At 41.3% G+C, this 22,124-nt stretch overlaps 20 pseudogenes; all 20 read left to right on the top strand.

The window, feature by feature from the left end:
* Positions 1-846: 846 nt before the first annotated feature.
* LOC137111447 (5S ribosomal RNA) lies at positions 847-965 on the top strand (annotated as a pseudogene).
* Positions 966-1,822: 857 nt separating this feature from the next.
* LOC137111425 (5S ribosomal RNA) lies at positions 1,823-1,941 on the top strand (annotated as a pseudogene).
* An 857-nt stretch (positions 1,942-2,798) lies between these two features.
* LOC137111749 (5S ribosomal RNA) lies at positions 2,799-2,917 on the top strand (annotated as a pseudogene).
* A 1,844-nt stretch (positions 2,918-4,761) lies between these two features.
* On the top strand, positions 4,762-4,880 carry LOC137111748 (5S ribosomal RNA; annotated as a pseudogene).
* Positions 4,881-5,748: 868 nt separating this feature from the next.
* Positions 5,749-5,867, top strand: LOC137111471 (5S ribosomal RNA; annotated as a pseudogene).
* An 867-nt stretch (positions 5,868-6,734) lies between these two features.
* Positions 6,735-6,853, top strand: LOC137112098 (5S ribosomal RNA; annotated as a pseudogene).
* Positions 6,854-7,721: 868 nt separating this feature from the next.
* LOC137111470 (5S ribosomal RNA) lies at positions 7,722-7,840 on the top strand (annotated as a pseudogene).
* An 867-nt stretch (positions 7,841-8,707) lies between these two features.
* LOC137111453 (5S ribosomal RNA) lies at positions 8,708-8,826 on the top strand (annotated as a pseudogene).
* Positions 8,827-9,683: 857 nt separating this feature from the next.
* LOC137112087 (5S ribosomal RNA) lies at positions 9,684-9,802 on the top strand (annotated as a pseudogene).
* An 867-nt stretch (positions 9,803-10,669) lies between these two features.
* LOC137111747 (5S ribosomal RNA) lies at positions 10,670-10,788 on the top strand (annotated as a pseudogene).
* Positions 10,789-11,645: 857 nt separating this feature from the next.
* Positions 11,646-11,764, top strand: LOC137111469 (5S ribosomal RNA; annotated as a pseudogene).
* Positions 11,765-12,631: 867 nt separating this feature from the next.
* On the top strand, positions 12,632-12,750 carry LOC137111746 (5S ribosomal RNA; annotated as a pseudogene).
* Positions 12,751-13,618: 868 nt separating this feature from the next.
* On the top strand, positions 13,619-13,737 carry LOC137111709 (5S ribosomal RNA; annotated as a pseudogene).
* An 868-nt stretch (positions 13,738-14,605) lies between these two features.
* Positions 14,606-14,724, top strand: LOC137111446 (5S ribosomal RNA; annotated as a pseudogene).
* An 867-nt stretch (positions 14,725-15,591) lies between these two features.
* Positions 15,592-15,710, top strand: LOC137112040 (5S ribosomal RNA; annotated as a pseudogene).
* Positions 15,711-16,567: 857 nt separating this feature from the next.
* LOC137111745 (5S ribosomal RNA) lies at positions 16,568-16,686 on the top strand (annotated as a pseudogene).
* Positions 16,687-18,530: 1,844 nt separating this feature from the next.
* On the top strand, positions 18,531-18,649 carry LOC137111744 (5S ribosomal RNA; annotated as a pseudogene).
* Positions 18,650-19,517: 868 nt separating this feature from the next.
* Positions 19,518-19,636, top strand: LOC137111594 (5S ribosomal RNA; annotated as a pseudogene).
* Positions 19,637-20,493: 857 nt separating this feature from the next.
* Positions 20,494-20,612, top strand: LOC137111468 (5S ribosomal RNA; annotated as a pseudogene).
* Positions 20,613-21,469: 857 nt separating this feature from the next.
* On the top strand, positions 21,470-21,588 carry LOC137111444 (5S ribosomal RNA; annotated as a pseudogene).
* The last annotated feature ends 536 nt before the right edge of the window (positions 21,589-22,124 follow it).

The following is a 22,124-nucleotide window of genomic DNA, read 5'->3' as shown; positions in this document are numbered from 1 at the left end:
GCACAAGCTGGTGTTACTGCCTATTTATTCATAGAAATTGTTCTATATTTTCATCAAATTTTGTTCTTTCATTGCTGTTTTGCTACTTTATTGGTTTGTCAACCATCGTGCTTCATTACTAGTAGACCATGTTACGGTCCTGGCCATATGTGTTGTTTTTATTTTCTTGTTCTTATAGGTGCCCTGCCTGATTGGCCGGATTTGGGGGAAGTACAGGAAGCTGATTGGTCCATCCTACACTTCCTGGAGTTTTAAAAGTACGGTTCCCAACAGCTAGCGAGGCTCTTTCTGGCAGCAGCACCTGTTTGCTGTTCTTGGTTTCCAAACCTTATTTAGCATTTTTGAATTGTTAGGTTTTGTGCCGTGGTTTTGTTTATAAATTGTATATTTTGTAAATAGTATTAAATCTGTAGGGGTGGACTGCCATTTTTCTTTTGATTGTTTTCTCTTGTTTTCGCATTAGGGAGTTAGGGTTAGCGACTGTCTTTTGGTTTGTTTCTTTCTATCAGGCTAGCTAGCACTTTCTGTGGGAAATGGCTTATTTTGTTTATTATGTTGGCCTTGGTTCGCCCTGAGTTGTAGTGTCATGTTTTGTTTGACACTTTCTTTCGTTTAAAATAAATATCATTCTGTTGGAACATCTCAATCCTGGATTTTGGTTTGGGGATCGGAGAGGGAACATGCAAATTTATCTTTGTATGTTTCACCCTGACCCCCTAGACAGGGGCGTAACAGACCAGTACAGTTATAGTACTTTGTACTTTGCCACATTTATCTTCTTCTTAGCAAGTGTCATGCATTCTGCTTCTCTAGCGTTTTTAAGAGCTGTTGATGATATCAAATGCATGTTACGGCCACACCGCTCTCTAAGCGCCCGATCTCGTCCGATCTCGGCAGTCAAATAGGGCCGGGCCTGGTTAGTACTTGGTAGGAAGACCGCCTGGGAATACCAGGTGCTGTAAGCTTTTTTGCTTGGGTTTACGGGCAGCTCAAGCTGGTGTTACTGCCTATTTATTCATAGAAATTGTTCTATATTTTCATCAAATTTTGTTCTTTCATTGCTGTTTTGCTACTTTATTGGTTTGCCAACCATCGTGCTTCATTACTAGTAGACCATGTTACGGTCCTGGCCATATGTGTTGTTTTTATTTTCTTGTTCTTATAGGTGCCCTGCCTGATTGGCCGGATTGGGGGGCAGTACAGGAAGCTGATTGGTCCATCCTACACTTCCTGGAGTTTTAAAAGTACGGTTCCCAACAGCTAGCGAGGCTCTTTCTGGCATCAGCACCTGTTTGCTGTTCTTGGTTTCCAAACCTTATTTAGCATTTTTGAATTGTTAGGTTTTGTGCCGTGGTTTTGTTTATAAATTGTATATTTTGTAAATAGTATTAAATCTGTAGGGGTGAACTGCCATTTTCTTTGGACTGTTTTCACATTAGGGAGTTAGGGTTAGCGACTGTCTTTTGGTTTGTTTATTTCTATCAGGCTAGCTTGCACTTTCTGTGGGAAATGGCTTATTTTGTTTATTATGTTGGCCTTGGTTCGCCCTGAGTTGTAGTGTCATGTTTTGTTTGACACTTTCTTTCGTTTAAAATAAATATCATTCTGTTGGAACATCTCGATCCTGGATTTTGGTTTGGGGATCGGAGAGGGAACATGCTAATTTATCTTTGTATGTTGCACCCTGACCCCCTAGAAAGGGGCGTAACAGACCAGTACAGTTATAGTACTTTGTACTTTGACACATTTATCTTCTTCTTAGCAAGTGTCATGCATTCTGCTTCTCCAGCGTTTTTAAGAGCTGTTGATGATATTAAATGCATGTTACGGCCACACCGCTCTTTAAGCGCCCGATCTCGTCCGATCTCGGCAGCCAAATAGGGCCGGGCCTGGTTAGTACTTGGTAGGAAGACCGCCTGGGAATACCAGGTGCTGTAAGCTTTTTTGCTTGGGTTTACGGGCAGCTCAAGCTGGTGTTACTGCCTATTTATTCATAGAAATTGTTCTATATTTTCATCAAATTTTGTTCTTTCATTGCTGTTTTGCTACTTTATTGGTTTGTCAACCATCGTGCTTCATTACTAGTAGACCATGTTACGGTCCTGGCCATATGTGTTGTTTTTATTTTCTTGTTCTTATAGGTGCCCTGCCTGATTGGCCGGATTTGGGGGAAGTACAGGATGCTGATTGGTCCATCCTACACTTCCTGGAGTTTTAAATGTACGGTTCCCAACAGCTAGCGAGGCTCTTTCTGGCAGCAGCACCTGTTTGCTGTTCTTGGTTTCCAAATATTATTTAGCATTTTTGAATTGTTAGGTTTTGTGCCGTGGTTTTGTTTATAAATTGTATATTTTGTAAATAGTATTAAATCTGTAGGGGTGAACTGCCATTTTCTTTGGACTGTTTTCACATTAGGGAGTTAGGGTTAGCGACTGTCTTTTGGTTTGTTTCTTTCTATCAGCCTAGCTAGCACTTTCTGTGGGAAATGGCTTATTTTGTTTATTATGTTGGCCTTGGTTCGCCCTGAGTTGTAGTGTCATGTTTTGTTTGACACTTTCTTTCGTTTAAAATAAATATCATTCTGTTGGAACATCTCGATCCTGGATTTTGGTTTGGGGATCGGAGAGGGAACATGCTAATTTATCTTTGTATGTTGCACCCTGACCCCCTAGAAAGGGGCGTAACAGACCAGTACAGTTATAGTACTTTGTACTTTGCCACATTTATCTTCTTCTTAGCAAGTGTCATGCATTCTGCTTCTCCAGCGTTTTTAAGAGCTGTTGATGATATCAAATGCAGCTTACGGCCACACCGCTCTCTAAGCGCCCGATCTCGTCCGATCTCGGCAGCCAAATAGAGCCGGGCCTGGTTAGTACTTGGTAGGAAGACCGCCTGGGAATACCAGGTGCTGTAAGCTTTTTTGCTTGGGTTTACGGGCAGCACAAGCTGGTGTTACTGCCTATTTATTCATAGAAATTGTTCTATATTTTCATCAAATTTTGTTCTTTCATTGCTGTTTTGCTACTTTATTGGTTTGCCAACCATCGTGCTTCATTACTAGTAGACCATGTTACGGTCCTGGCCATATGTGTTGTTTTTATTTTCTTGTTCTTATAGGTGCCCTTCCTGATTGGCTGGATTGGGGGGCAGTACAGGAAGCTGATTGGTCCAACCTACACTTCCTGGAGTTTTAAAAGTATGGTTCCCAACAGCTAGCGAGGCTCTTTCTGGCATCAGCACCTGTTTGCTGTTCTTGGTTTCCAAACCTTATTTAGCATTTTTGAATTGTTAGGTTTTGTGCCGTGGTTTTGTTTATAAATTGTATATTTTGTAAATAGTATTAAATCTGTAGGGGTGGACTGCCATTTTTCTTTTGATTGTTTTCTCTTGTTTTCACATTAGGGAGTTAGGGTTAGCGACTGTCTTTTGGTTTGTTTCTTTCTATCAGGCTAGCTAGCACTTTCTGTGGGAAATGGCTTATTTTGTTTATTATGTTGGCCTTGGTTCGCCCTGAGTTGTAGTGTCATGTTTTGTTTGACACTTTCTTTCGTTTAAAATAAATATCATTCTGTTGGAACATCTCAATCCTGGATTTTGGTTTGGGGATCGGAGAGGGAACATGCAAATTTATCTTTGTATGTTTCACCCTGACCCCCTAGACAGGGGCGTAACAGACCAGTACAGTTATAGTACTTTGTACTTTGCCACATTTATCTTCTTCTTAGCAAGTGTCATGCATTCTGCTTCTCCAGCGTTTTTAAGAGCTGTTGATGATGTCAAATGCATGTTACGGCCACACCGCTCTCTAAGCGTCCGATCTCGGCAGCCAAATAGGGCCGGGCCTGGTTAGTACTTGGTAGGAAGACCGCCTGGGAATACCAGGTGCTGTAAGCTTTTTTGCTTGGGTTTACGGGCAGCTCAAGCTGGTGTTACTGCCTATTTATTCATAGAAATTGTTCTATATTTTCATCAAATTTTGTTCTTTCATTGCTGTTTTGCTACTTTATTGGTTTGTCAACCATCGTGCTTCATTACTAGTAGACCATGTTACGGTCCTGGCCATATGTGTTGTTTTTATTTTCTTGTTCTTATAGGTGCCCTGCCTGATTAGCCGGATTTGGGGGAAGTACAGGAAGCTGATTGGTCCATCCTACACTTCCTGGAGTTTTAAAAGTACGGTTCCCAACAGCTAGCGAGGCTCTTTCTGGCAGCAGCACCTGTTTGCTGTTCTTGGTTTCCAAATCTTATTTAACATTTTTGAATTGTTAGGTTTTGTGCCGTGGTTTTGTTTATAAATTGTATATTTTGTAAATAGTATTAAATCTGTAGGGGTGGACTGCCATTTTCTTTTGATTGTTTTCTCTTGTTTTCACATTAGGGAGTTAGGGTTAGCGACTATCTTTTGGTTTGTTTATTTCTATCAGGCTAGCTAGCACTTTCTGTGGGAAATGGCTTATTTTGTTTATTATGTTGGCCTTGGTTCGCCCTGAGTTGTAGTGTCATGTTTTGTTTGACACTTTCTTTCGTTTAAAATAAATATCATTCTGTTGGAACATCTCAATCCTGGATTTTGGTTTGAGGATCGGAGAGGGAACATGCAAATTTATCTTTGTATGTTTCACCCTGACCCCCTAGACAGGGGCGTAACAGACCAGTACAGTTATAGTACTTTGTACTTTGCCACATTTATCTTCTTCTTAGCAAGTGTCATGCATTCTGCTTCTCTAGCGTTTTTAAGAGCTGTTGATAATGTCAAATGCAGCTTACGGCCACACCGCTCTCTAAGCGCCCGATCTCGTCCGATCTCGGCAGCCAAATAGAGCCGGGCCTGGTTAGTACTTGGTAGGAAGACCGCCTGGGAATACCAGGTGCTGTAAGCTTTTTTGCTTGGGTTTACGGGCAGCTCAAGCTGGTGTTACTGCCTATTTATTCATAGAAATTGTTCTATATTTTCATCAAATTTTGTTCTTTCATTGCTGTTTTGCTACTTTATTGGTTTGTCAACCATCGTGCTTCATTACTAGTAGACCATGTTACGGTCATGGCCATATGTGTTGTTTTTATTTTCTTGTTCTTATAGGTGCCCTGCCTGATTGGCCGGATTTGGGGGAAGTACAGGAAGCTGATTGGTCCATCCTACACTTCCTGGAGTTTTAAAAGTACGGTTCCCAACAGCTAGCGAGGCTCTTTCTGGCAGCAGCACCTGTTTGCTGTTCTTAGTTTCCAAATCTTATTTAGCATTTTTGAATTGTTAGGTTTTGTGCCGTGGTTTTGTTTATAAATTGTATATTTTGTAAATAGTATTAAATCTGTAGGGGTGGACTGCCATTTTTCTTTTGATTGTTTTCTCTTGTTTTCGCATTAGGGAGTTAGGGTTAGCGACTGTCTTTTGGTTTGTTTCTTTCTATCAGGCTAGCTAGCACTTTCTGTGGGAAATGGCTTATTTTGTTTATTATGTTGGCCTTGGTTCGCCCTGAGTTGTAGTGTCATGTTTTGTTTGACACTTTCTTTCGTTTAAAATAAATATCATTCTGTTGGAACATCTCAATCCTGGATTTTGGTTTGGGGATCGGAGAGGGAACATGCAAATTTATCTTTGTATGTTTCACCCTGACCCCCTAGACAGGGGCGTAACAGACCAGTACAGTTATAGTACTTTGTACTTTGCCACATTTATCTTCTTCTTAGCAAGTGTCATGCATTCTGCTTCTCTAGCGTTTTTAAGAGCTGTTGATGATATCAAACGCATGTTACGGCCACACCGCTCTCTAAGCGCCCGATCTCGTCCGATCTCGGCAGCCAAATAGGGCCGGGCCTGGTTAGTACTTGGTAGGAAGACCGCCTGGGAATACCAGGTGCTGTAAGCTTTTTTGCTTGGGTTTACGGGCAGCTCAAGCTGGTGTTACTGCCTATTTATTCATAGAAATTGTTCTATATTTTCATCAAATTTTGTTCTTTCATTGCTGTTTTGCTACTTTATTGGTTTGTCAACCATCGTGCTTCATTACTAGTAGACCATGTTACGGTCCTGGCCATATGTGTTGTTTTCATTTTCTTGTTCTTATAGGTGCCCTGCCTGATTGGCCGGATTGGGGGGCAGTACAGGAAGCTGATTGGTCCATCCTACACTTCCTGGAGTTTTAAAAGTACGGTTCCCAACAGCTAGCGAGGCTCTTTCTGGCATCAGCATCTGTTTGCTGTTCTTGGTTTCCAAACCTTATTTAGCATTTTTGAATTGTTAGGTTTTGTGCCGTGGTTTTGTTTATAAATTGTATATTTTGTAAATAGTATTAAATCTTTAGGGGTGGACTGCCATTTTCTTTTGATTGTTTTCTCTTGTTTTCACATTAGGGAGTTAGGGTTAGCGACTGTCTTTTGGTTTGTTTATTTCTATCAGGCTAGCTAGCACTTTCTGTGGGAAATGGCTTATTTTGTTTATTATGTTGGCCTTGGTTCGCCCTGAGTTGTAGTGTCATGTTTTATTTGACACTTTCTTTTGTTTGAAATAAATATCATTCTGTTGGAACATCTCGATCCTGGATTTTGGTTTGGGGATCGGAGAGGGAACATGCTAATTTATCTTTGTATGTTTCACCCTGACCCCCTAGACAGGGGCGTAACAGACCAGTACAGTTATAGTACTTTGTACTTTGCCACATTTATCTTCTTCTTAGCAAGTGTCATGCATTCTGCTTCTCCAGCGTTTTTAAGAGCTGTTGATGATGTCAAATGCAGCTTACGGCCACACCGCTCTCTAAGCGCCCGATCTCGTCCGATCTCGGCAGCCAAATAGAGCTGGGCCTGGTTAGTACTTGGTAGGAAGACCGCCTGGGAATACCAGGTGCTGTAAGCTTTTTTGCTTGGGTTTACGGGCAGCACAAGCTGGTGTTACTGCCTATTTATTCATAGAAATTGTTCTATATTTTCATCAAATTTTGTTCTTTCATTGCTGTTTTGCTACTTTATTGGTTTGCCAACCATCGTGCTTCATTACTAGTAGACCATGTTACGGTCCTGGCCATATGTGTTGTTTTTATTTTGTTGTTCTTATAGGTGCCCTGCCTGATTGGCTGGATTGGGGGGCAGTACAGGAAGCTGATTGGTCCATCCTACACTTCCTGGAGTTTTAAAAGTATGGTTCCCAACAGCTAGCGAGGCTCTTTCTGGCATCAGCACCTGTTTGCTGTTCTTGGTTTCCAAACCTTATTTAGCATTTTTGAATTGTTAGGTTTTGTGCCGTGGTTTTGTTTATAAATTGTATATTTTGTAAATAGTATTAAATCTGTAGGGGTGGACTGCCATTTTTCTTTTGATTGTTTTCTCTTGTTTTCGCATTAGGGAGTTAGGGTTAGCGACTGTCTTTTGGTTTGTTTCTTTCTATCAGGCTAGCTAGCACTTTCTGTGGGAAATGGCTTATTTTGTTTATTATGTTGGCCTTGGTTCGCCCTGAGTTGTAGTGTCATGTTTTGTTTGACACTTTCTTTCGTTTAAAATAAATATCATTCTGTTGGAACATCTCAATCCTGGATTTTGGTTTGGGGATCGGAGAGGGAACATGCAAATTTATCTTTGTATGTTTCACCCTGACCCCCTAGACAGGGGCGTAACAGACCAGTACAGTTATAGTACTTTGTACTTTGCCACATTTATCTTCTTCTTAGCAAGTGTCATGCATTCTGCTTCTCTAGCGTTTTTAAGAGCTGTTGATGATATCAAATGCATGTTACGGCCACACCGCTCTCTAAGCGCCCGATCTCGTCCGATCTCGGCAGCCAAATAGGGCCGGGCCTGGTTAGTACTTGGTAGGAAGACCGCCTGGGAATACCAGGTGCTGTAAGCTTTTTTGCTTGGGTTTACGGGCAGCTCAAGCTGGTGTTACTGCCTATTTATTCATAGAAATTGTTCTATATTTTCATCAAATTTTGTTCTTTCATTGCTGTTTTGCTACTTTATTGGTTTGTCAACCATCGTGCTTCATTACTAGTAGACCATGTTACGGTCCTGGCCATATGTGTTGTTTTCATTTTCTTGTTCTTATAGGTGCCCTGCCTGATTGGCCGGATTGGGGGGCAGTACAGGAAGCTGATTGGTCCATCCTACACTTCCTGGAGTTTTAAAAGTACGGTTCCCAACAGCTAGCGAGGCTCTTTCTGGCATCAGCATCTGTTTGCTGTTCTTGGTTTCCAAACCTTATTTAGCATTTTTGAATTGTTAGGTTTTGTGCCGTGGTTTTGTTTATAAATTGTATATTTTGTAAATAGTATTAAATCTGTAGGGGTGGACTGCCATTTTCTTTTGATTGTTTTCTCTTGTTTTCACATTAGGGAGTTAGGGTTAGCGACTGTCTTTTGGTTTGTTTATTTCTATCAGGCTAGCTAGCACTTTCTGTGGGAAATGGCTTATTTTGTTTATTATGTTGGCCTTGGTTCGCCCTGAGTTGTAGTGTCATGTTTTATTTGACACTTTCTTTTGTTTGAAATAAATATCATTCTGTTGGAACATCTCGATCCTGGATTTTGGTTTGGGGATCGGAGAGGGAACATGCTAATTTATCTTTGTATGTTGCACCCTGACCCCCTAGACAGGGGCGTAACAGACCAGTACAGTTATAGTACTTTGTACTTTGCCACATTTATCTTCTTCTTAGCAAGTGTCATGCATTCTGCTTCTCTAGCGTTTTTAAGAGCTGTTGATAATGTCAAATGCAGCTTACGGCCACACCGCTCTCTGAGCGCCCGATCTCGTCCGATCTCGGCAGCCAAATAAGGCCGGGCCTGGTTAGTACTTGGTAGGAAGACCGCCTGGGAATACCAGGTGCTGTAAGCTTTTTTGCTTGGGTTTACGGGCAGCACAAGCTGGTGTTACTGCCTATTTATTCATAGAAATTGTTCTATATTTTCATCAAATTTTGTTCTTTCATTGCTGTTTTGCTACTTTATTGGTTTGCCAACCATCGTGCTTCATTACTAGTAGACCATGTTACGGTCCTGGCCATATGTGTTGTTTTTATTTTCTTGTTCTTATAGGTGCCCTGCCTGATTGGCCGGATTGGGGGGCAGTACAGGAAGCTGATTGGTCCATCCTACACTTCCTGGAGTTTTAAAAGTACGGTTCCCAACAGCTAGCGAGGCTCTTTCTGGCATCAGCACCTGTTTGCTGTTCTTGGTTTCCAAACCTTATTTAGCATTTTTGAATTGTTAGGTTTTGTGCCGTGGTTTTGTTTATAAATTGTATATTTTGTAAATAGTATTAAATCTGTAGGGGTGAACTGCCATTTTCTTTGGACTGTTTTCACATTAGGGAGTTAGGGTTAGCGACTGTCTTTTGGTTTGTTTCTTTCTATCAGGCTAGCTAGCACTTTCTGTGGGAAATGGCTTATTTTGTTTATTATGTTGGCCTTGGTTCGCCCTGAGTTGTAGTGTCATGTTTTATTTGACACTTTCTTTTGTTTGAAATAAATATCATTCTGTTGGAACATCTCGATCCTGGATTTTGGTTTGGGGATCGGAGAGGGAACATGCTAATTTATCTTTGTATGTTGCACCCTGACCCCCTAGACAGGGGCGTAACAGACCAGTACAGTTATAGTACTTTGTACTTTGCCACATTTATCTTCTTCTTAGCAAGTGTCATGCATTCTGCTTCTCCAGCGTTTTTAAGAGCTGTTGATGATGTCAAATGCAGCTTACGGCCACACCGCTCTCTAAGCGCCCGATCTCGTCCGATCTCGGCAGCCAAATAGAGCTGGGCCTGGTTAGTACTTGGTAGGAAGACCGCCTGGGAATACCAGGTGCTGTAAGCTTTTTTGCTTGGGTTTACGGGCAGCACAAGCTGGTGTTACTGCCTATTTATTCATAGAAATTGTTCTAGATTTTCAGCAAATTTTGTTCTTTCATTGCTGTTTTGCTACTTTATTGGTTTGTCAACCATCGTGCTTCATTACTAGTAGACCATGTTACGGTCCTGGCCATATGTGTTGTTTTTATTTTGTTGTTCTTATAGGTGCCCTGCCTGATTGGCTGGATTTGGGGGAAGTACAGGAAGCTGATTGGTCCATCCTACACTTCCTGGAGTTTTAAAAGTATGGTTACCAACAGCTAGCGAGGCTCTTTCTGGCAGCAGCACCTGTTTGCTGTTCTTGGTTTCCTAAACTTATTTAGCATTTTTGAATTGTTAGGTTTTGTGCCGTGGTTTTGTTTATAAATTGTATATTTTGTAAATAGTATTAAATCTGTAGGGGTGAACAGCCATTTTCTTTTGATTGTTTTCTCTTGTTTTCACATTAGGGAGTTAGGGTTAGCGACTATCTTTTGGTTTGATTATTTCTATCAGGCTAGCTAGCACTTTCTGTGGGAAATGGCTTATTTTGTTTATTATGTTGGCCTTGGTTCGCCCTGAGTTGTAGTGTCATGTTTTGTTTGACACTTTCTTTCGTTTAAAATAAATATCATTCTGTTGGAACATCTCGATCCTGGATTTTGGTTTGGGGATTGGAGAGGGAACATGCTAATTTATCTTTGTATGTTGCACCCTGACCCCCTAGACAGGGGCGTAACAGACCAGTACAGTTATAGTACTTTGTACTTTGCCACATTTATCTTCTTCTTAGCAAGTGTTATGCATTCTGCTTCTCCAGCGTTTTTAAGAGCTGTTGATGATGTCAAATCCAGCTTACGGCCACACCGCTCTCTAAGCGCCCGATCTCGTCCGATCTCGGCAGCCAAATAGAGCCGGGCCTGGTTAGTACTTGGTAGGAAGACCGCCTGGGAATACCAGGTGCTGTAAGCTATTTTGCTTGGGTTTACGGGCAGCACAAGCTGGTGTTACTGCCTATTTATTCATAGAAATTGTTCTATATTTTCATCAAATTTTGTTCTTTCATTGCTGTTTTGCTACTTTATTGGTTTGCCAACCATCGTGCTTCATTACTAGTAGACCATGTTACGGTCCTGGCCATATGTGTTGTTTTTATTTTCTTGTTCTTATAGGTGCCCTGCCTGATTGGCCGGATTGGGGGGCAGTACAGGAAGCTGATTGGTCCATCCTACACTTCCTGGAGTTTTAAAAGTACGGTTCCCAACAGCTAGCGAGGCTCTTTCTGGCATCAGCACCTGTTTGCTGTTCTTGGTTTCCAAACCTTATTTAGCATTTTTGAATTGTTAGGTTTTGTGCCGTGGTTTTGTTTATAAATTGTATATTTTGTAAATAGTATTAAATCTGTAGGGGTGAACTGCCATTTTCTTTGGACTGTTTTCACATTAGGGAGTTAGGGTTAGCGACTGTCTTTTGGTTTGTTTCTTTCTATCAGGCTAGCTAGCACTTTCTGTGGGAAATGGCTTATTTTGTTTATTATGTTGGCCTTGGTTCGCCCTGAGTTGTAGTGTCATGTTTTGTTTGACACTTTCTTTCGTTTAAAATAAATATCATTCTGTTGGAACATGTCGATCCTGGATTTTGGTTTGGGGATCGGAGAGGGAACATGCAAATTTATCTTTGTATGTTTCACCCTGACCCCCTAGACAGGGGCGTAACAGACCAGTACAGTTATAGTACTTTGTACTTTGCCACATTTATCTTCTTCTTAGCAAGTGTCATGCATTCTGCTTCTCTAGCGTTTTTAAGAGCTGTTGATGATGTCAAACGCATGTTACGGCCACACCGCTCTCTAAGCGCCCGATCTCGTCCGATCTCGGCAGCCAAATAGGGCCGGGCCTGGTTAGTACTTGGTAGGAAGACCGCCTGGGAATACCAGGTGCTGTAAGCTTTTTTGCTTGGGTTTACGGGCAGCTCAAGCTGGTGTTACTGCCTATTTATTCATAGAAATTGTTCTATATTTTCATCAAATTTTGTTCTTTCATTGCTGTTTTGCTACTTTATTGGTTTGTCAACCATCGTGCGTCATTACTAGTAGACCATGTTACGGTCCTGGCCATATGTGTTGTTTTTATTTTCTTGTTCTTATAGGTGCCCTGCCTGATTGGCCGGATTTGGGGGAAGTACAGGAAGCTGATTGGTCCATCCTACACTTCCTGGAGTTTTAAAAGTACGGTTCCCAACAGCTAGCGAGGCTCTTTCTGGCAGCAGCACCTGTTTGCTGTTCTTGGTTTCCAAATCTTATTTAGCATTTTTGAATTGTTAGGTTTTGTGCCGTGGTTTTGTTTATAAATTGTATATTTTGTAAATAGTATTAAATCTGTAGGGGTGGACTGCCATTTTCTTTTGATTGTTTTCTCTTGTTTTCACATTAGGGAGTTAGGGTTAGCGACTATCTTTTGGTTTGTTTATTTCTATCAGGCTAGCTAGCACTTTCTGTGGGAAATGGCTTATTTTGTTTATTATGTTGGCCTTGGTTCGCCCTGAGTTGTAGTGTCATGTTTTGTTTGACACTTTCTTTCGTTTAAAATAAATATCATTCTGTTGGAACATCTCAATCCTGGATTTTGGTTTGAGGATCGGAGAGGGAACATGCAAATTTATCTTTGTATGTTTCACCCTGACCCCCTAGACAGGGGCGTAACAGACCAGTACAGTTATAGTACTTTGTACTTTGCCACATTTATCTTCTTCTTAGCAAGTGTCATGCATTCTGCTTCTCTAGCGTTTTTAAGAGCTGTTGATAATGTCAAATGCAGCTTACGGCCACACCGCTCTCTAAGCGCCCGATCTCGTCCGATCTCGGCAGCCAAATAGAGCCGGGCCTGGTTAGTACTTGGTAGGAAGACCGCCTGGGAATACCAGGTGCTGTAAGCTTTTTTGCTTGGGTTTACGGGCAGCTCAAGCTGGTGTTACTGCCTATTTATTCATAGAAATTGTTCTATATTTTCATCAAATTTTGTTCTTTCATTGCTGTTTTGCTACTTTATTGGTTTGTCAACCATCGTGCTTCATTACTAGTAGACCATGTTACGGTCATGGCCATATGTGTTGTTTTTATTTTCTTGTTCTTATAGGTGCCCTGCCTGATTGGCCGGATTTGGGGGAAGTACAGGAAGCTGATTGGTCCATCCTACACTTCCTGGAGTTTTAAAAGTACGGTTCCCAACAGCTAGCGAGGCTCTTTCTGGCAGCAGCACCTGTTTGCTGTTCTTAGTTTCCAAATCTTATTTAGCATTTTTGAATTGTTAGGTTTTGTGCCGTGGTTTTGTTTATAAATTGTATATTTTGTAAATAGTATTAAATCTGTAGGGGTGGACTGCCATTTTTCTTTTGATTGTTTTCTCTTGTTTTCACATTAGGGAGTTAGGGTTAGCGACTATCTTTTGGTTTGTTTATTTCTATCAGGCTAGCTAGCACTTTCTGTGGGAAATGGCTTATTTTGTTTATTATGTTGGCCTTGGTTCGCCCTGAGTTGTAGTGTCATGTTTTGTTTGACACTTTCTTTCGTTTAAAATAAATATCATTCTGTTGGAACATCTCGATTCTGGATTTTGGTTTGGGGATCGGAGAGGGAACATGCTAATTTATCTTTGTATGTTGCACCCTGACCCCCTAGACAGGGGCGTAACAGACCAGTACAGTTATAGTACTTTGTACTTTGCCACATTTATCTTCTTCTTAGCAAGTGTCATGCATTCTGCTTCTCCAGCGTTTTTAAGAGCTGTTGATGATGTCAAATGCATGTTACGGCCACACCGCTCTCTGAGAGCCCGATCTCGTCCGATCTCAGCAGCCAAATAGGGCCGGGCCTGGTTAGTACTCGGTAGGAAGACCGCCTGGGAATACCAGGTGCTGTAAGCTTTTTTGCTTGGGTTTACGGGCAGCACAAGCTGGTGTTACTGCCTATTTATTCATAGAAATTGTTCTATATTTTCATCAAATTTTGTTCTTTCATTGCTGTTTTGCTACTTTATTGGTTTGTCAACCATCGTGCTTCATTACTAGTAGACCATGTTACGGTCCTGGCCATATGTGTTGTTTTTATTTTCTTGTTCTTATAGGTGCCCTGCCTGATTGGCCGGATTTGGGGGAAGTACAGGAAGCTGATTGGTCCATCCTACACTTCCTGGAGTTTTAAAAGTACGGTTCCCAACAGCTAGCGAGGCTCTTTCTGGCAGCAGCACCTGTTTGCTGTTCTTGGTTTCCAAACCTTATTTAGCATTTTTGAATTGTTAGGTTTTGTGCCGTGGTTTTGTTTATAAATTGTTTATTTTGTAAATAGTATTAAATCTGTAGGGGTGGACTGCCATTTTTCTTTTGATTGTTTTCTCTTGTTTTCGCATTAGGGAGTTAGGGTTAGCGACTGTCTTTTGGTTTGTTTCTTTCTATCAGGCTAGCTAGCACTTTCTGTGGGAAATGGCTTATTTTGTTTATTATGTTGGCCTTGGTTCGCCCTGAGTTGTAGTGTCATGTTTTGTTTGACACTTTCTTTCGTTTAAAATAAATATCATTCTGTTGGAACATCTCAATCCTGGATTTTGGTTTGGGGATCGGAGAGGGAACATGCAAATTTATCTTTATATGTTTCACCCTGACCCCCTAGACAGGGGCGTAACAGACCAGTACAGTTATAGTACTTTGTACTTTGCCACATTTATCTTCTTCTTAGCAAGTGTCATGCATTCTGCTTCTCTAGCGTTTTTAAGAGCTGTTGATGATATCAAATGCATGTTACGGCCACACCGCTCTCTAAGCGCCCGATCTCGTCCGATCTCGGCAGTCAAATAGGGCCGGGCCTGGTTAGTACTTGGTAGGAAGACCGCCTGGGAATACCAGGTGCTGTAAGCTTTTTTGCTTGGGTTTACGGGCAGCTCAAGCTGGTGTTACTGCCTATTTATTCATAGAAATTGTTCTATATTTTCATCAAATTTTGTTCTTTCATTGCTGTTTTGCTACTTTATTGGTTTGTCAACCATCGTGCTTCATTACTAGTAGACCATGTTACGGTCCTGGCCATATGTGTTGTTTTTATTTTCTTGTTCTTATAGGTGCCCTGCCTGATTGGCCGGATTGGGGGGCAGTACAGGAAGCTGATTGGTCCATCCTACACTTCCTGGAGTTTTAAAAGTACGGTTCCCAACAGCTAGCGAGGCTCTTTCTGGCATCAGCACCTGTTTGCTGTTCTTGGTTTCCAAACCTTATTTAGCATTTTTGAATTGTTAGGTTTTGTGCCGTGGTTTTGTTTATAAATTGTATATTTTGTAAATAGTATTAAATCTGTAGGGGTGGACTGCCATTTTCTTTTGATTGTTTTCTCTTGTTTTCACATTAGGGAGTTAGGGTTAGCGACTGTCTTTTGGTTTGTTTATTTCTATCAGGCTAGCTAGCACTTTCTGTGGGAAATGGCTTATTTTGTTTATTATGTTGGCCTTGGTTCGCCCTGAGTTGTAGTGTCATGTTTTATTTGACACTTTCTTTTGTTTAAAATAAATATCATTCTGTTGGAACATCTCGATCCTGGATTTTGGTTTGGGGATCGGAGAGGGAACATGCTAATTTATCTTTGTATGTTGCACCCTGACCCCCTAGACAGGGGCGTAACAGACCAGTACAGTTATAGTACTTTGTACTTTGCCACATTTATCTTCTTCTTAGCAAGTGTCATGCATTCTGCTTCTCCAGCGTTTTTAAGAGCTGTTGATGATGTCAAATGCAGCTTACGGCCACACCGCTCTCTAAGCGCCCGATCTCGTCCGATCTCGGCAGCCAAATAGGGCCGGGCCTGGTTAGTACTTGGTAGGAAGACCGCCTGGGAATACCAGGTGCTGTAAGCTTTTTTGCTTGGGTTTACGGGCAGCTCAAGCTGGTGTTACTGCCTATTTATTCATAGAAATTGTTCTATATTTTCATCAAATTTTGTTCTTTCATTGCTGTTTTGCTACTTTATTGGTTTGTCAACCATCGTGCTTCATTACTAGTAGACCATGTTACGGTCCTGGCCATATGTGTTGTTTTTATTTTCTTGTTCTTATAGGTGCCCTGCCTGATTGGCCGGATTTGGGGGAAGTACAGGATGCTGATTGGTCCATCCTACACTTCCTGGAGTTTTAAATGTACGGTTCCCAACAGCTAGCGAGGCTCTTTCTGGCAGCAGCACCTGTTTGCTGTTCTTGGTTTCCAAATATTATTTAGCATTTTTGAATTGTTAGGTTTTGTGCCGTGGTTTTGTTTATAAATTGTATATTTTGTAAATAGTATTAAATCTGTAGGGGTGAACTGCCATTTTCTTTGGACTGTTTTCACATTAGGGAGTTAGGGTTAGCGACTGTCTTTTGGTTTGTTTCTTTCTATCAGCCTAGCTAGCACTTTCTGTGGGAAATGGCTTATTTTGTTTATTATGTTGGCCTTGGTTCGCCCTGAGTTGTAGTGTCATGTTTTGTTTGACACTTTCTTTCGTTTAAAATAAATATCATTCTGTTGGAACATCTCGATCCTGGATTTTGGTTTGGGGATCGGAGAGGGAACATGCTAATTTATCTTTGTATGTTGCACCCTGACCCCCTAGAAAGGGGCGTAACAGACCAGTACAGTTATAGTACTTTGTACTTTGCCACATTTATCTTCTTCTTAGCAAGTGTCATGCATTCTGCTTCTCCAGCGTTTTTAAGAGCTGTTGATGATATCAAATGCAGCTTACGGCCACACCGCTCTCTAAGCGCCCGATCTCGTCCGATCTCGGCAGCCAAATAGAGCCGGGCCTGGTTAGTACTTGGTAGGAAGACCGCCTGGGAATACCAGGTGCTGTAAGCTTTTTTGCTTGGGTTTACGGGCAGCACAAGCTGGTGTTACTGCCTATTTATTCATAGAAATTGTTCTATATTTTCATCAAATTTTGTTCTTTCATTGCTGTTTTGCTACTTTATTGGTTTGCCAACCATCGTGCTTCATTACTAGTAGACCATGTTACGGTCCTGGCCATATGTGTTGTTTTTATTTTCTTGTTCTTATAGGTGCCCTTCCTGATTGGCTGGATTGGGGGGCAGTACAGGAAGCTGATTGGTCCATCCTACACTTCCTGGAGTTTTAAAAGTATGGTTCCCAACAGCTAGCGAGGCTCTTTCTGGCATCAGCACCTGTTTGCTGTTCTTGGTTTCCAAACCTTATTTAGCATTTTTGAATTGTTAGGTTTTGTGCCGTGGTTTTGTTTATAAATTGTATATTTTGTAAATAGTATTAAATCTGTAGGGGTGGACTGCCATTTTTCTTTTGATTGTTTTCTCTTGTTTTCACATTAGGGAGTTAGGGTTAGCGACTGTCTTTTGGTTTGTTTCTTTCTATCAGGCTAGCTAGCACTTTCTGTGGGAAATGGCTTATTTTGTTTATTATGTTGGCCTTGGTTCGCCCTGAGTTGTAGTGTCATGTTTTGTTTGACACTTTCTTTCGTTTAAAATAAATATCATTCTGTTGGAACATCTCAATCCTGGATTTTGGTTTGGGGATCGGAGAGGGAACATGCAAATTTATCTTTGTATGTTTCACCCTGACCCCCTAGACAGGGGCGTAACAGACCAGTACAGTTATAGTACTTTGTACTTTGCCACATTTATCTTCTTCTTAGCAAGTGTCATGCATTCTGCTTCTCCAGCGTTTTTAAGAGCTGTTGATGATGTCAAATGCATGTTACGGCCACACCGCTCTCTAAGCGTCCGATCTCGGCAGCCAAATAGGGCCGGGCCTGGTTAGTACTTGGTAGGAAGACCACCTGGGAATACCAGGTGCTGTAAGCTTTTTTGCTTGGGTTTACGGGCAGCTCAAGCTGGTGTTACTGCCTATTTATTCATAGAAATTGTTCTATATTTTCATCAAATTTTGTTCTTTCATTGCTGTTTTGCTACTTTATTGGTTTGTCAACCATCGTGCTTCATTACTAGTAGACCATGTTACGGTCCTGGCCATATGTGTTGTTTTTATTTTCTTGTTCTTATAGGTGCCCTGCCTGATTGGCCGGATTTGGGGGAAGTACAGGAAGCTGATTGGTCCATCCTACACTTCCTGGAGTTTTAAAAGTACGGTTCCCAACAGCTAGCGAGGCTCTTTCTGGCAGCAGCACCTGTTTGCTGTTCTTGGTTTCCAAATCTTATTTAACATTTTTGAATTGTTAGGTTTTGTGCCGTGGTTTTGTTTATAAATTGTATATTTTGTAAATAGTATTAAATCTGTAGGGGTGGACTGCCATTTTCTTTTGATTGTTTTCTCTTGTTTTCACATTAGGGAGTTAGGGTTAGCGACTATCTTTTGGTTTGTTTATTTCTATCAGGCTAGCTAGCACTTTCTGTGGGAAATGGCTTATTTTGTTTATTATGTTGGCCTTGGTTCGCCCTGAGTTGTAGTGTCATGTTTTGTTTGACACTTTCTTTCGTTTAAAATAAATATCATTCTGTTGGAACATCTCAATCCTGGATTTTGGTTTGAGGATCGGAGAGGGAACATGCAAATTTATCTTTGTATGTTTCACCCTGACCCCCTAGACAGGGGCGTAACAGACCAGTACAGTTATAGTACTTTGTACTTTGCCACATTTATCTTCTTCTTAGCAAGTGTCATGCATTCTGCTTCTCTAGCGTTTTTAAGAGCTGTTGATAATGTCAAATGCAGCTTACGGCCACACCGCTCTCTAAGCGCCCGATCTCGTCCGATCTCGGCAGCCAAATAGAGCCGGGCCTGGTTAGTACTTGGTAGGAAGACCGCCTGGGAATACCAGGTGCTGTAAGCTTTTTTGCTTGGGTTTACGGGCAGCTCAAGCTGGTGTTACTGCCTATTTATTCATAGAAATTGTTCTATATTTTCATCAAATTTTGTTCTTTCATTGCTGTTTTGCTACTTTATTGGTTTGCCAACCATCGTGCTTCATTACTAGTAGACCATGTTACGGTCATGGCCATATGTGTTGTTTTTATTTTCTTGTTCTTATAGGTGCCCTGCCTGATTGGCCGGATTTGGGGGAAGTACAGGAAGCTGATTGGTCCATCCTACACTTCCTGGAGTTTTAAAAGTACGGTTCCCAACAGCTAGCGAGGCTCTTTCTGGCAGCAGCACCTGTTTGCTGTTCTTAGTTTCCAAATCTTATTTAGCATTTTTGAATTGTTAGGTTTTGTGCCGTGGTTTTGTTTATAAATTGTATATTTTGTAAATAGTATTAAATCTGTAGGGGTGGACTGCCATTTTTCTTTTGATTGTTTTCTCTTGTTTTCACATTAGGGAGTTAGGGTTAGCGACTATCTTTTGGTTTGTTTATTTCTATCAGGCTAGCTAGCACTTTCTGTGGGAAATGGCTTATTTTGTTTATTATGTTGGCCTTGGTTCGCCCTGAGTTGTAGTGTCATGTTTTGTTTGACACTTTCTTTCGTTTAAAATAAATATCATTCTGTTGGAACATCTCGATTCTGGATTTTGGTTTGGGGATCGGAGAGGGAACATGCTAATTTATCTTTGTATGTTGCACCCTGACCCCCTAGACAGGGGCGTAACAGACCAGTACAGTTATAGTACTTTGTACTTTGCCACATTTATCTTCTTCTTAGCAAGTGTCATGCATTCTGCTTCTCCAGCGTTTTTAAGAGCTGTTGATGATGTCAAATGCAGCTTACGGCCACACCGCTCTCTGAGAGCCCGATCTCGTCCGATCTCAGCAGCCAAATAGGGCCGGGCCTGGTTAGTACTTGGTAGGAAGACCGCCTGGGAATACCAGGTGCTGTAAGCTTTTTTGCTTGGGTTTACGGGCAGCACAAGCTGGTGTTACTGCCTATTTATTCATAGAAATTGTTCTATATTTTCATCAAATTTTGTTCTTTCATTGCTGTTTTGCTACTTTATTGGTTTGTCAACCATCGTGCTTCATTACTAGTAGACCATGTTACGGTCCTGGCCATATGTGATGTTTTTATTTTCTTGTTCTTATAGGTGCCCTGCCTGATTGGCCGGATTTGGGGGAAGTACAGGAAGCTGATTGGTCCATCCTACACTTCCTGGAGTTTTAAAAGTACGGTTCCCAACAGCTAGCGAGGCTCTTTCTGGCAGCAGCACCTGTTTGCTGTTCTTGGTTTCCAAACCTTATTTAGCATTTTTGAATTGTTAGGTTTTGTGCCGTGGTTTTTTTTATAAATTGTATATTTTGTAAATAGTATTAAATCTGTAGGGGTGAACTGCCATTTTCTTTGGACTGTTTTCACATTAGGGAGTTAGGGTTAGCGACTGTCTTTTGGTTTGTTTCTTTCTATCAGGCTAGCTAGCACTTTCTGTGGGAAATGGCTTATTTTGTTTATTATGTTGGCCTTGGTTCGCCCTGAGTTGTAGTGTCATGTTTTGTTTGACACTTTCTTTCGTTTAAAATAAATATCATTCTGTTGGAACATGTCGATCCTGGATTTTGGTTTGGGGATCGGAGAGGGAACATGCAAATTTATCTTTGTATGTTTCACCCTGACCCCCTAGACAGGGGCGTAACAGACCAGTACAGTTATAGTACTTTGTACTTTGCCACATTTATCTTCTTCTTAGCAAGTGTCATGCATTCTGCTTCTCTAGCGTTTTTAAGAGCTGTTGATGATGTCAAATGCATGTTACGGCCACACCGCTCTCTAAGCGCCCGATCTCGTCCGATCTCGGCAGCCAAATAGGGCCGGGCCTGGTTAGTACTTGGTAGGAAGACCGCCTGGGAATACCAGGTGCTGTAAGCTTTTTTGCTTGGGTTTACGGGCAGCTCAAGCTGGTGTTACTGCCTATTTATTCATAGAAATTGTTCTATATTTTCATCAAATTTTGTTCTTTCATTGCTGTTTTGCTACTTTATTGGTTTGTCAACCATCGTGCGTCATTACTAGTAGACCATGTTACGGTCCTGGCCATATGTGTTGTTTTTATTTTCTTGTTCTTATAGGTGCCCTGCCTGATTGGCCGGATTTGGGGGAAGTACAGGAAGCTGATTGGTCCATCCTACACTTCCTGGAGTTTTAAAAGTACGGTTCCCAACAGCTAGCGAGGCTCTTTCTGGCAGCAGCACCTGTTTGCTGTTCTTAGTTTCCAAATCTTATTTAGCATTTTTGAATTGTTAGGTTTTGTGCCGTGGTTTTGTTTATAAATTGTATATTTTGTAAATAGTATTAAATCTGTAGGGGTGAACTGCCATTTTCTTTGGACTGTTTTCACATTAGGGAGTTAGGGTTAGCGACTGTCTTTTGGTTTGTTTCTTTCTATCAGGCTAGCTAGCACTTTCTGTGGGAAATGGCTTATTTTGTTTATTATGTTGGCCTTGGTTCGCCCTGAGTTGTAGTGTCATGTTTTGTTTGACACTTTCTTTCGTTTAAAATAAATATCATTCTGTTGGAACATCTCGATTCTGGATTTTGGTTTGGGGATCGGAGAGGGAACATGCTAATTTATCTTTGTATGTTGCACCCTGACCCCCTAGACAGGGGCGTAACAGACCAGTACAGTTATAGTACTTTGTACTTTGCCACATTTATCTTCTTCTTAGCAAGTGTCATGCATTCTGCTTCTCTAGCGTTTTTAAGAGCTGTTGATGATATCAAATGCATGTTACGGCCACACCGCTCTCTAAGCGCCCGATCTCGTCCGATCTCGGCAGTCAAATAGGGCCGGGCCTGGTTAGTACTTGGTAGGAAGACCGCCTGGGAATACCAGGTGCTGTAAGCTTTTTTGCTTGGGTTTACGGGCAGCTCAAGCTGGTGTTACTGCCTATTTATTCATAGAAATTGTTCTATATTTTCATCAAATTTTGTTCTTTCATTGCTGTTTTGCTACTTTATTGGTTTGCCAACCATCGTGCTTCATTACTAGTAGACCATGTTACGGTCCTGGCCATATGTGTTGTTTTTATTTTCTTGTTCTTATAGGTGCCCTGCCTGATTGGCCGGATTGGGGGGCAGTACAGGAAGCTGATTGGTCCATCCTACACTTCCTGGAGTTTTAAAAGTACGGTTCCCAACAGCTAGCGAGGCTCTTTCTGGCATCAGCACCTGTTTGCTGTTCTTGGTTTCCAAACCTTATTTAGCATTTTTGAATTGTTAGGTTTTGTGCCGTGGTTTTGTTTATAAATTGTATATTTTGTAAATAGTATTAAATCTGTAGGGGTGAACTGCCATTTTCTTTGGACTGTTTTCACATTAGGGAGTTAGGGTTAGCGACTGTCTTTTGGTTTGTTTATTTCTATCAGGCTAGCTTGCACTTTC

Source organism: Channa argus, unplaced genomic scaffold (genome assembly GCF_033026475.1).
Source record: "Channa argus isolate prfri unplaced genomic scaffold, Channa argus male v1.0 Contig011, whole genome shotgun sequence".
In the NCBI taxonomy this organism is placed as follows: domain Eukaryota; kingdom Metazoa; phylum Chordata; class Actinopteri; order Anabantiformes; family Channidae; genus Channa; species Channa argus.
Note: the sequence above shows the minus strand (reverse complement) of the source record. Positions and strands in the feature narration are given on the sequence as shown.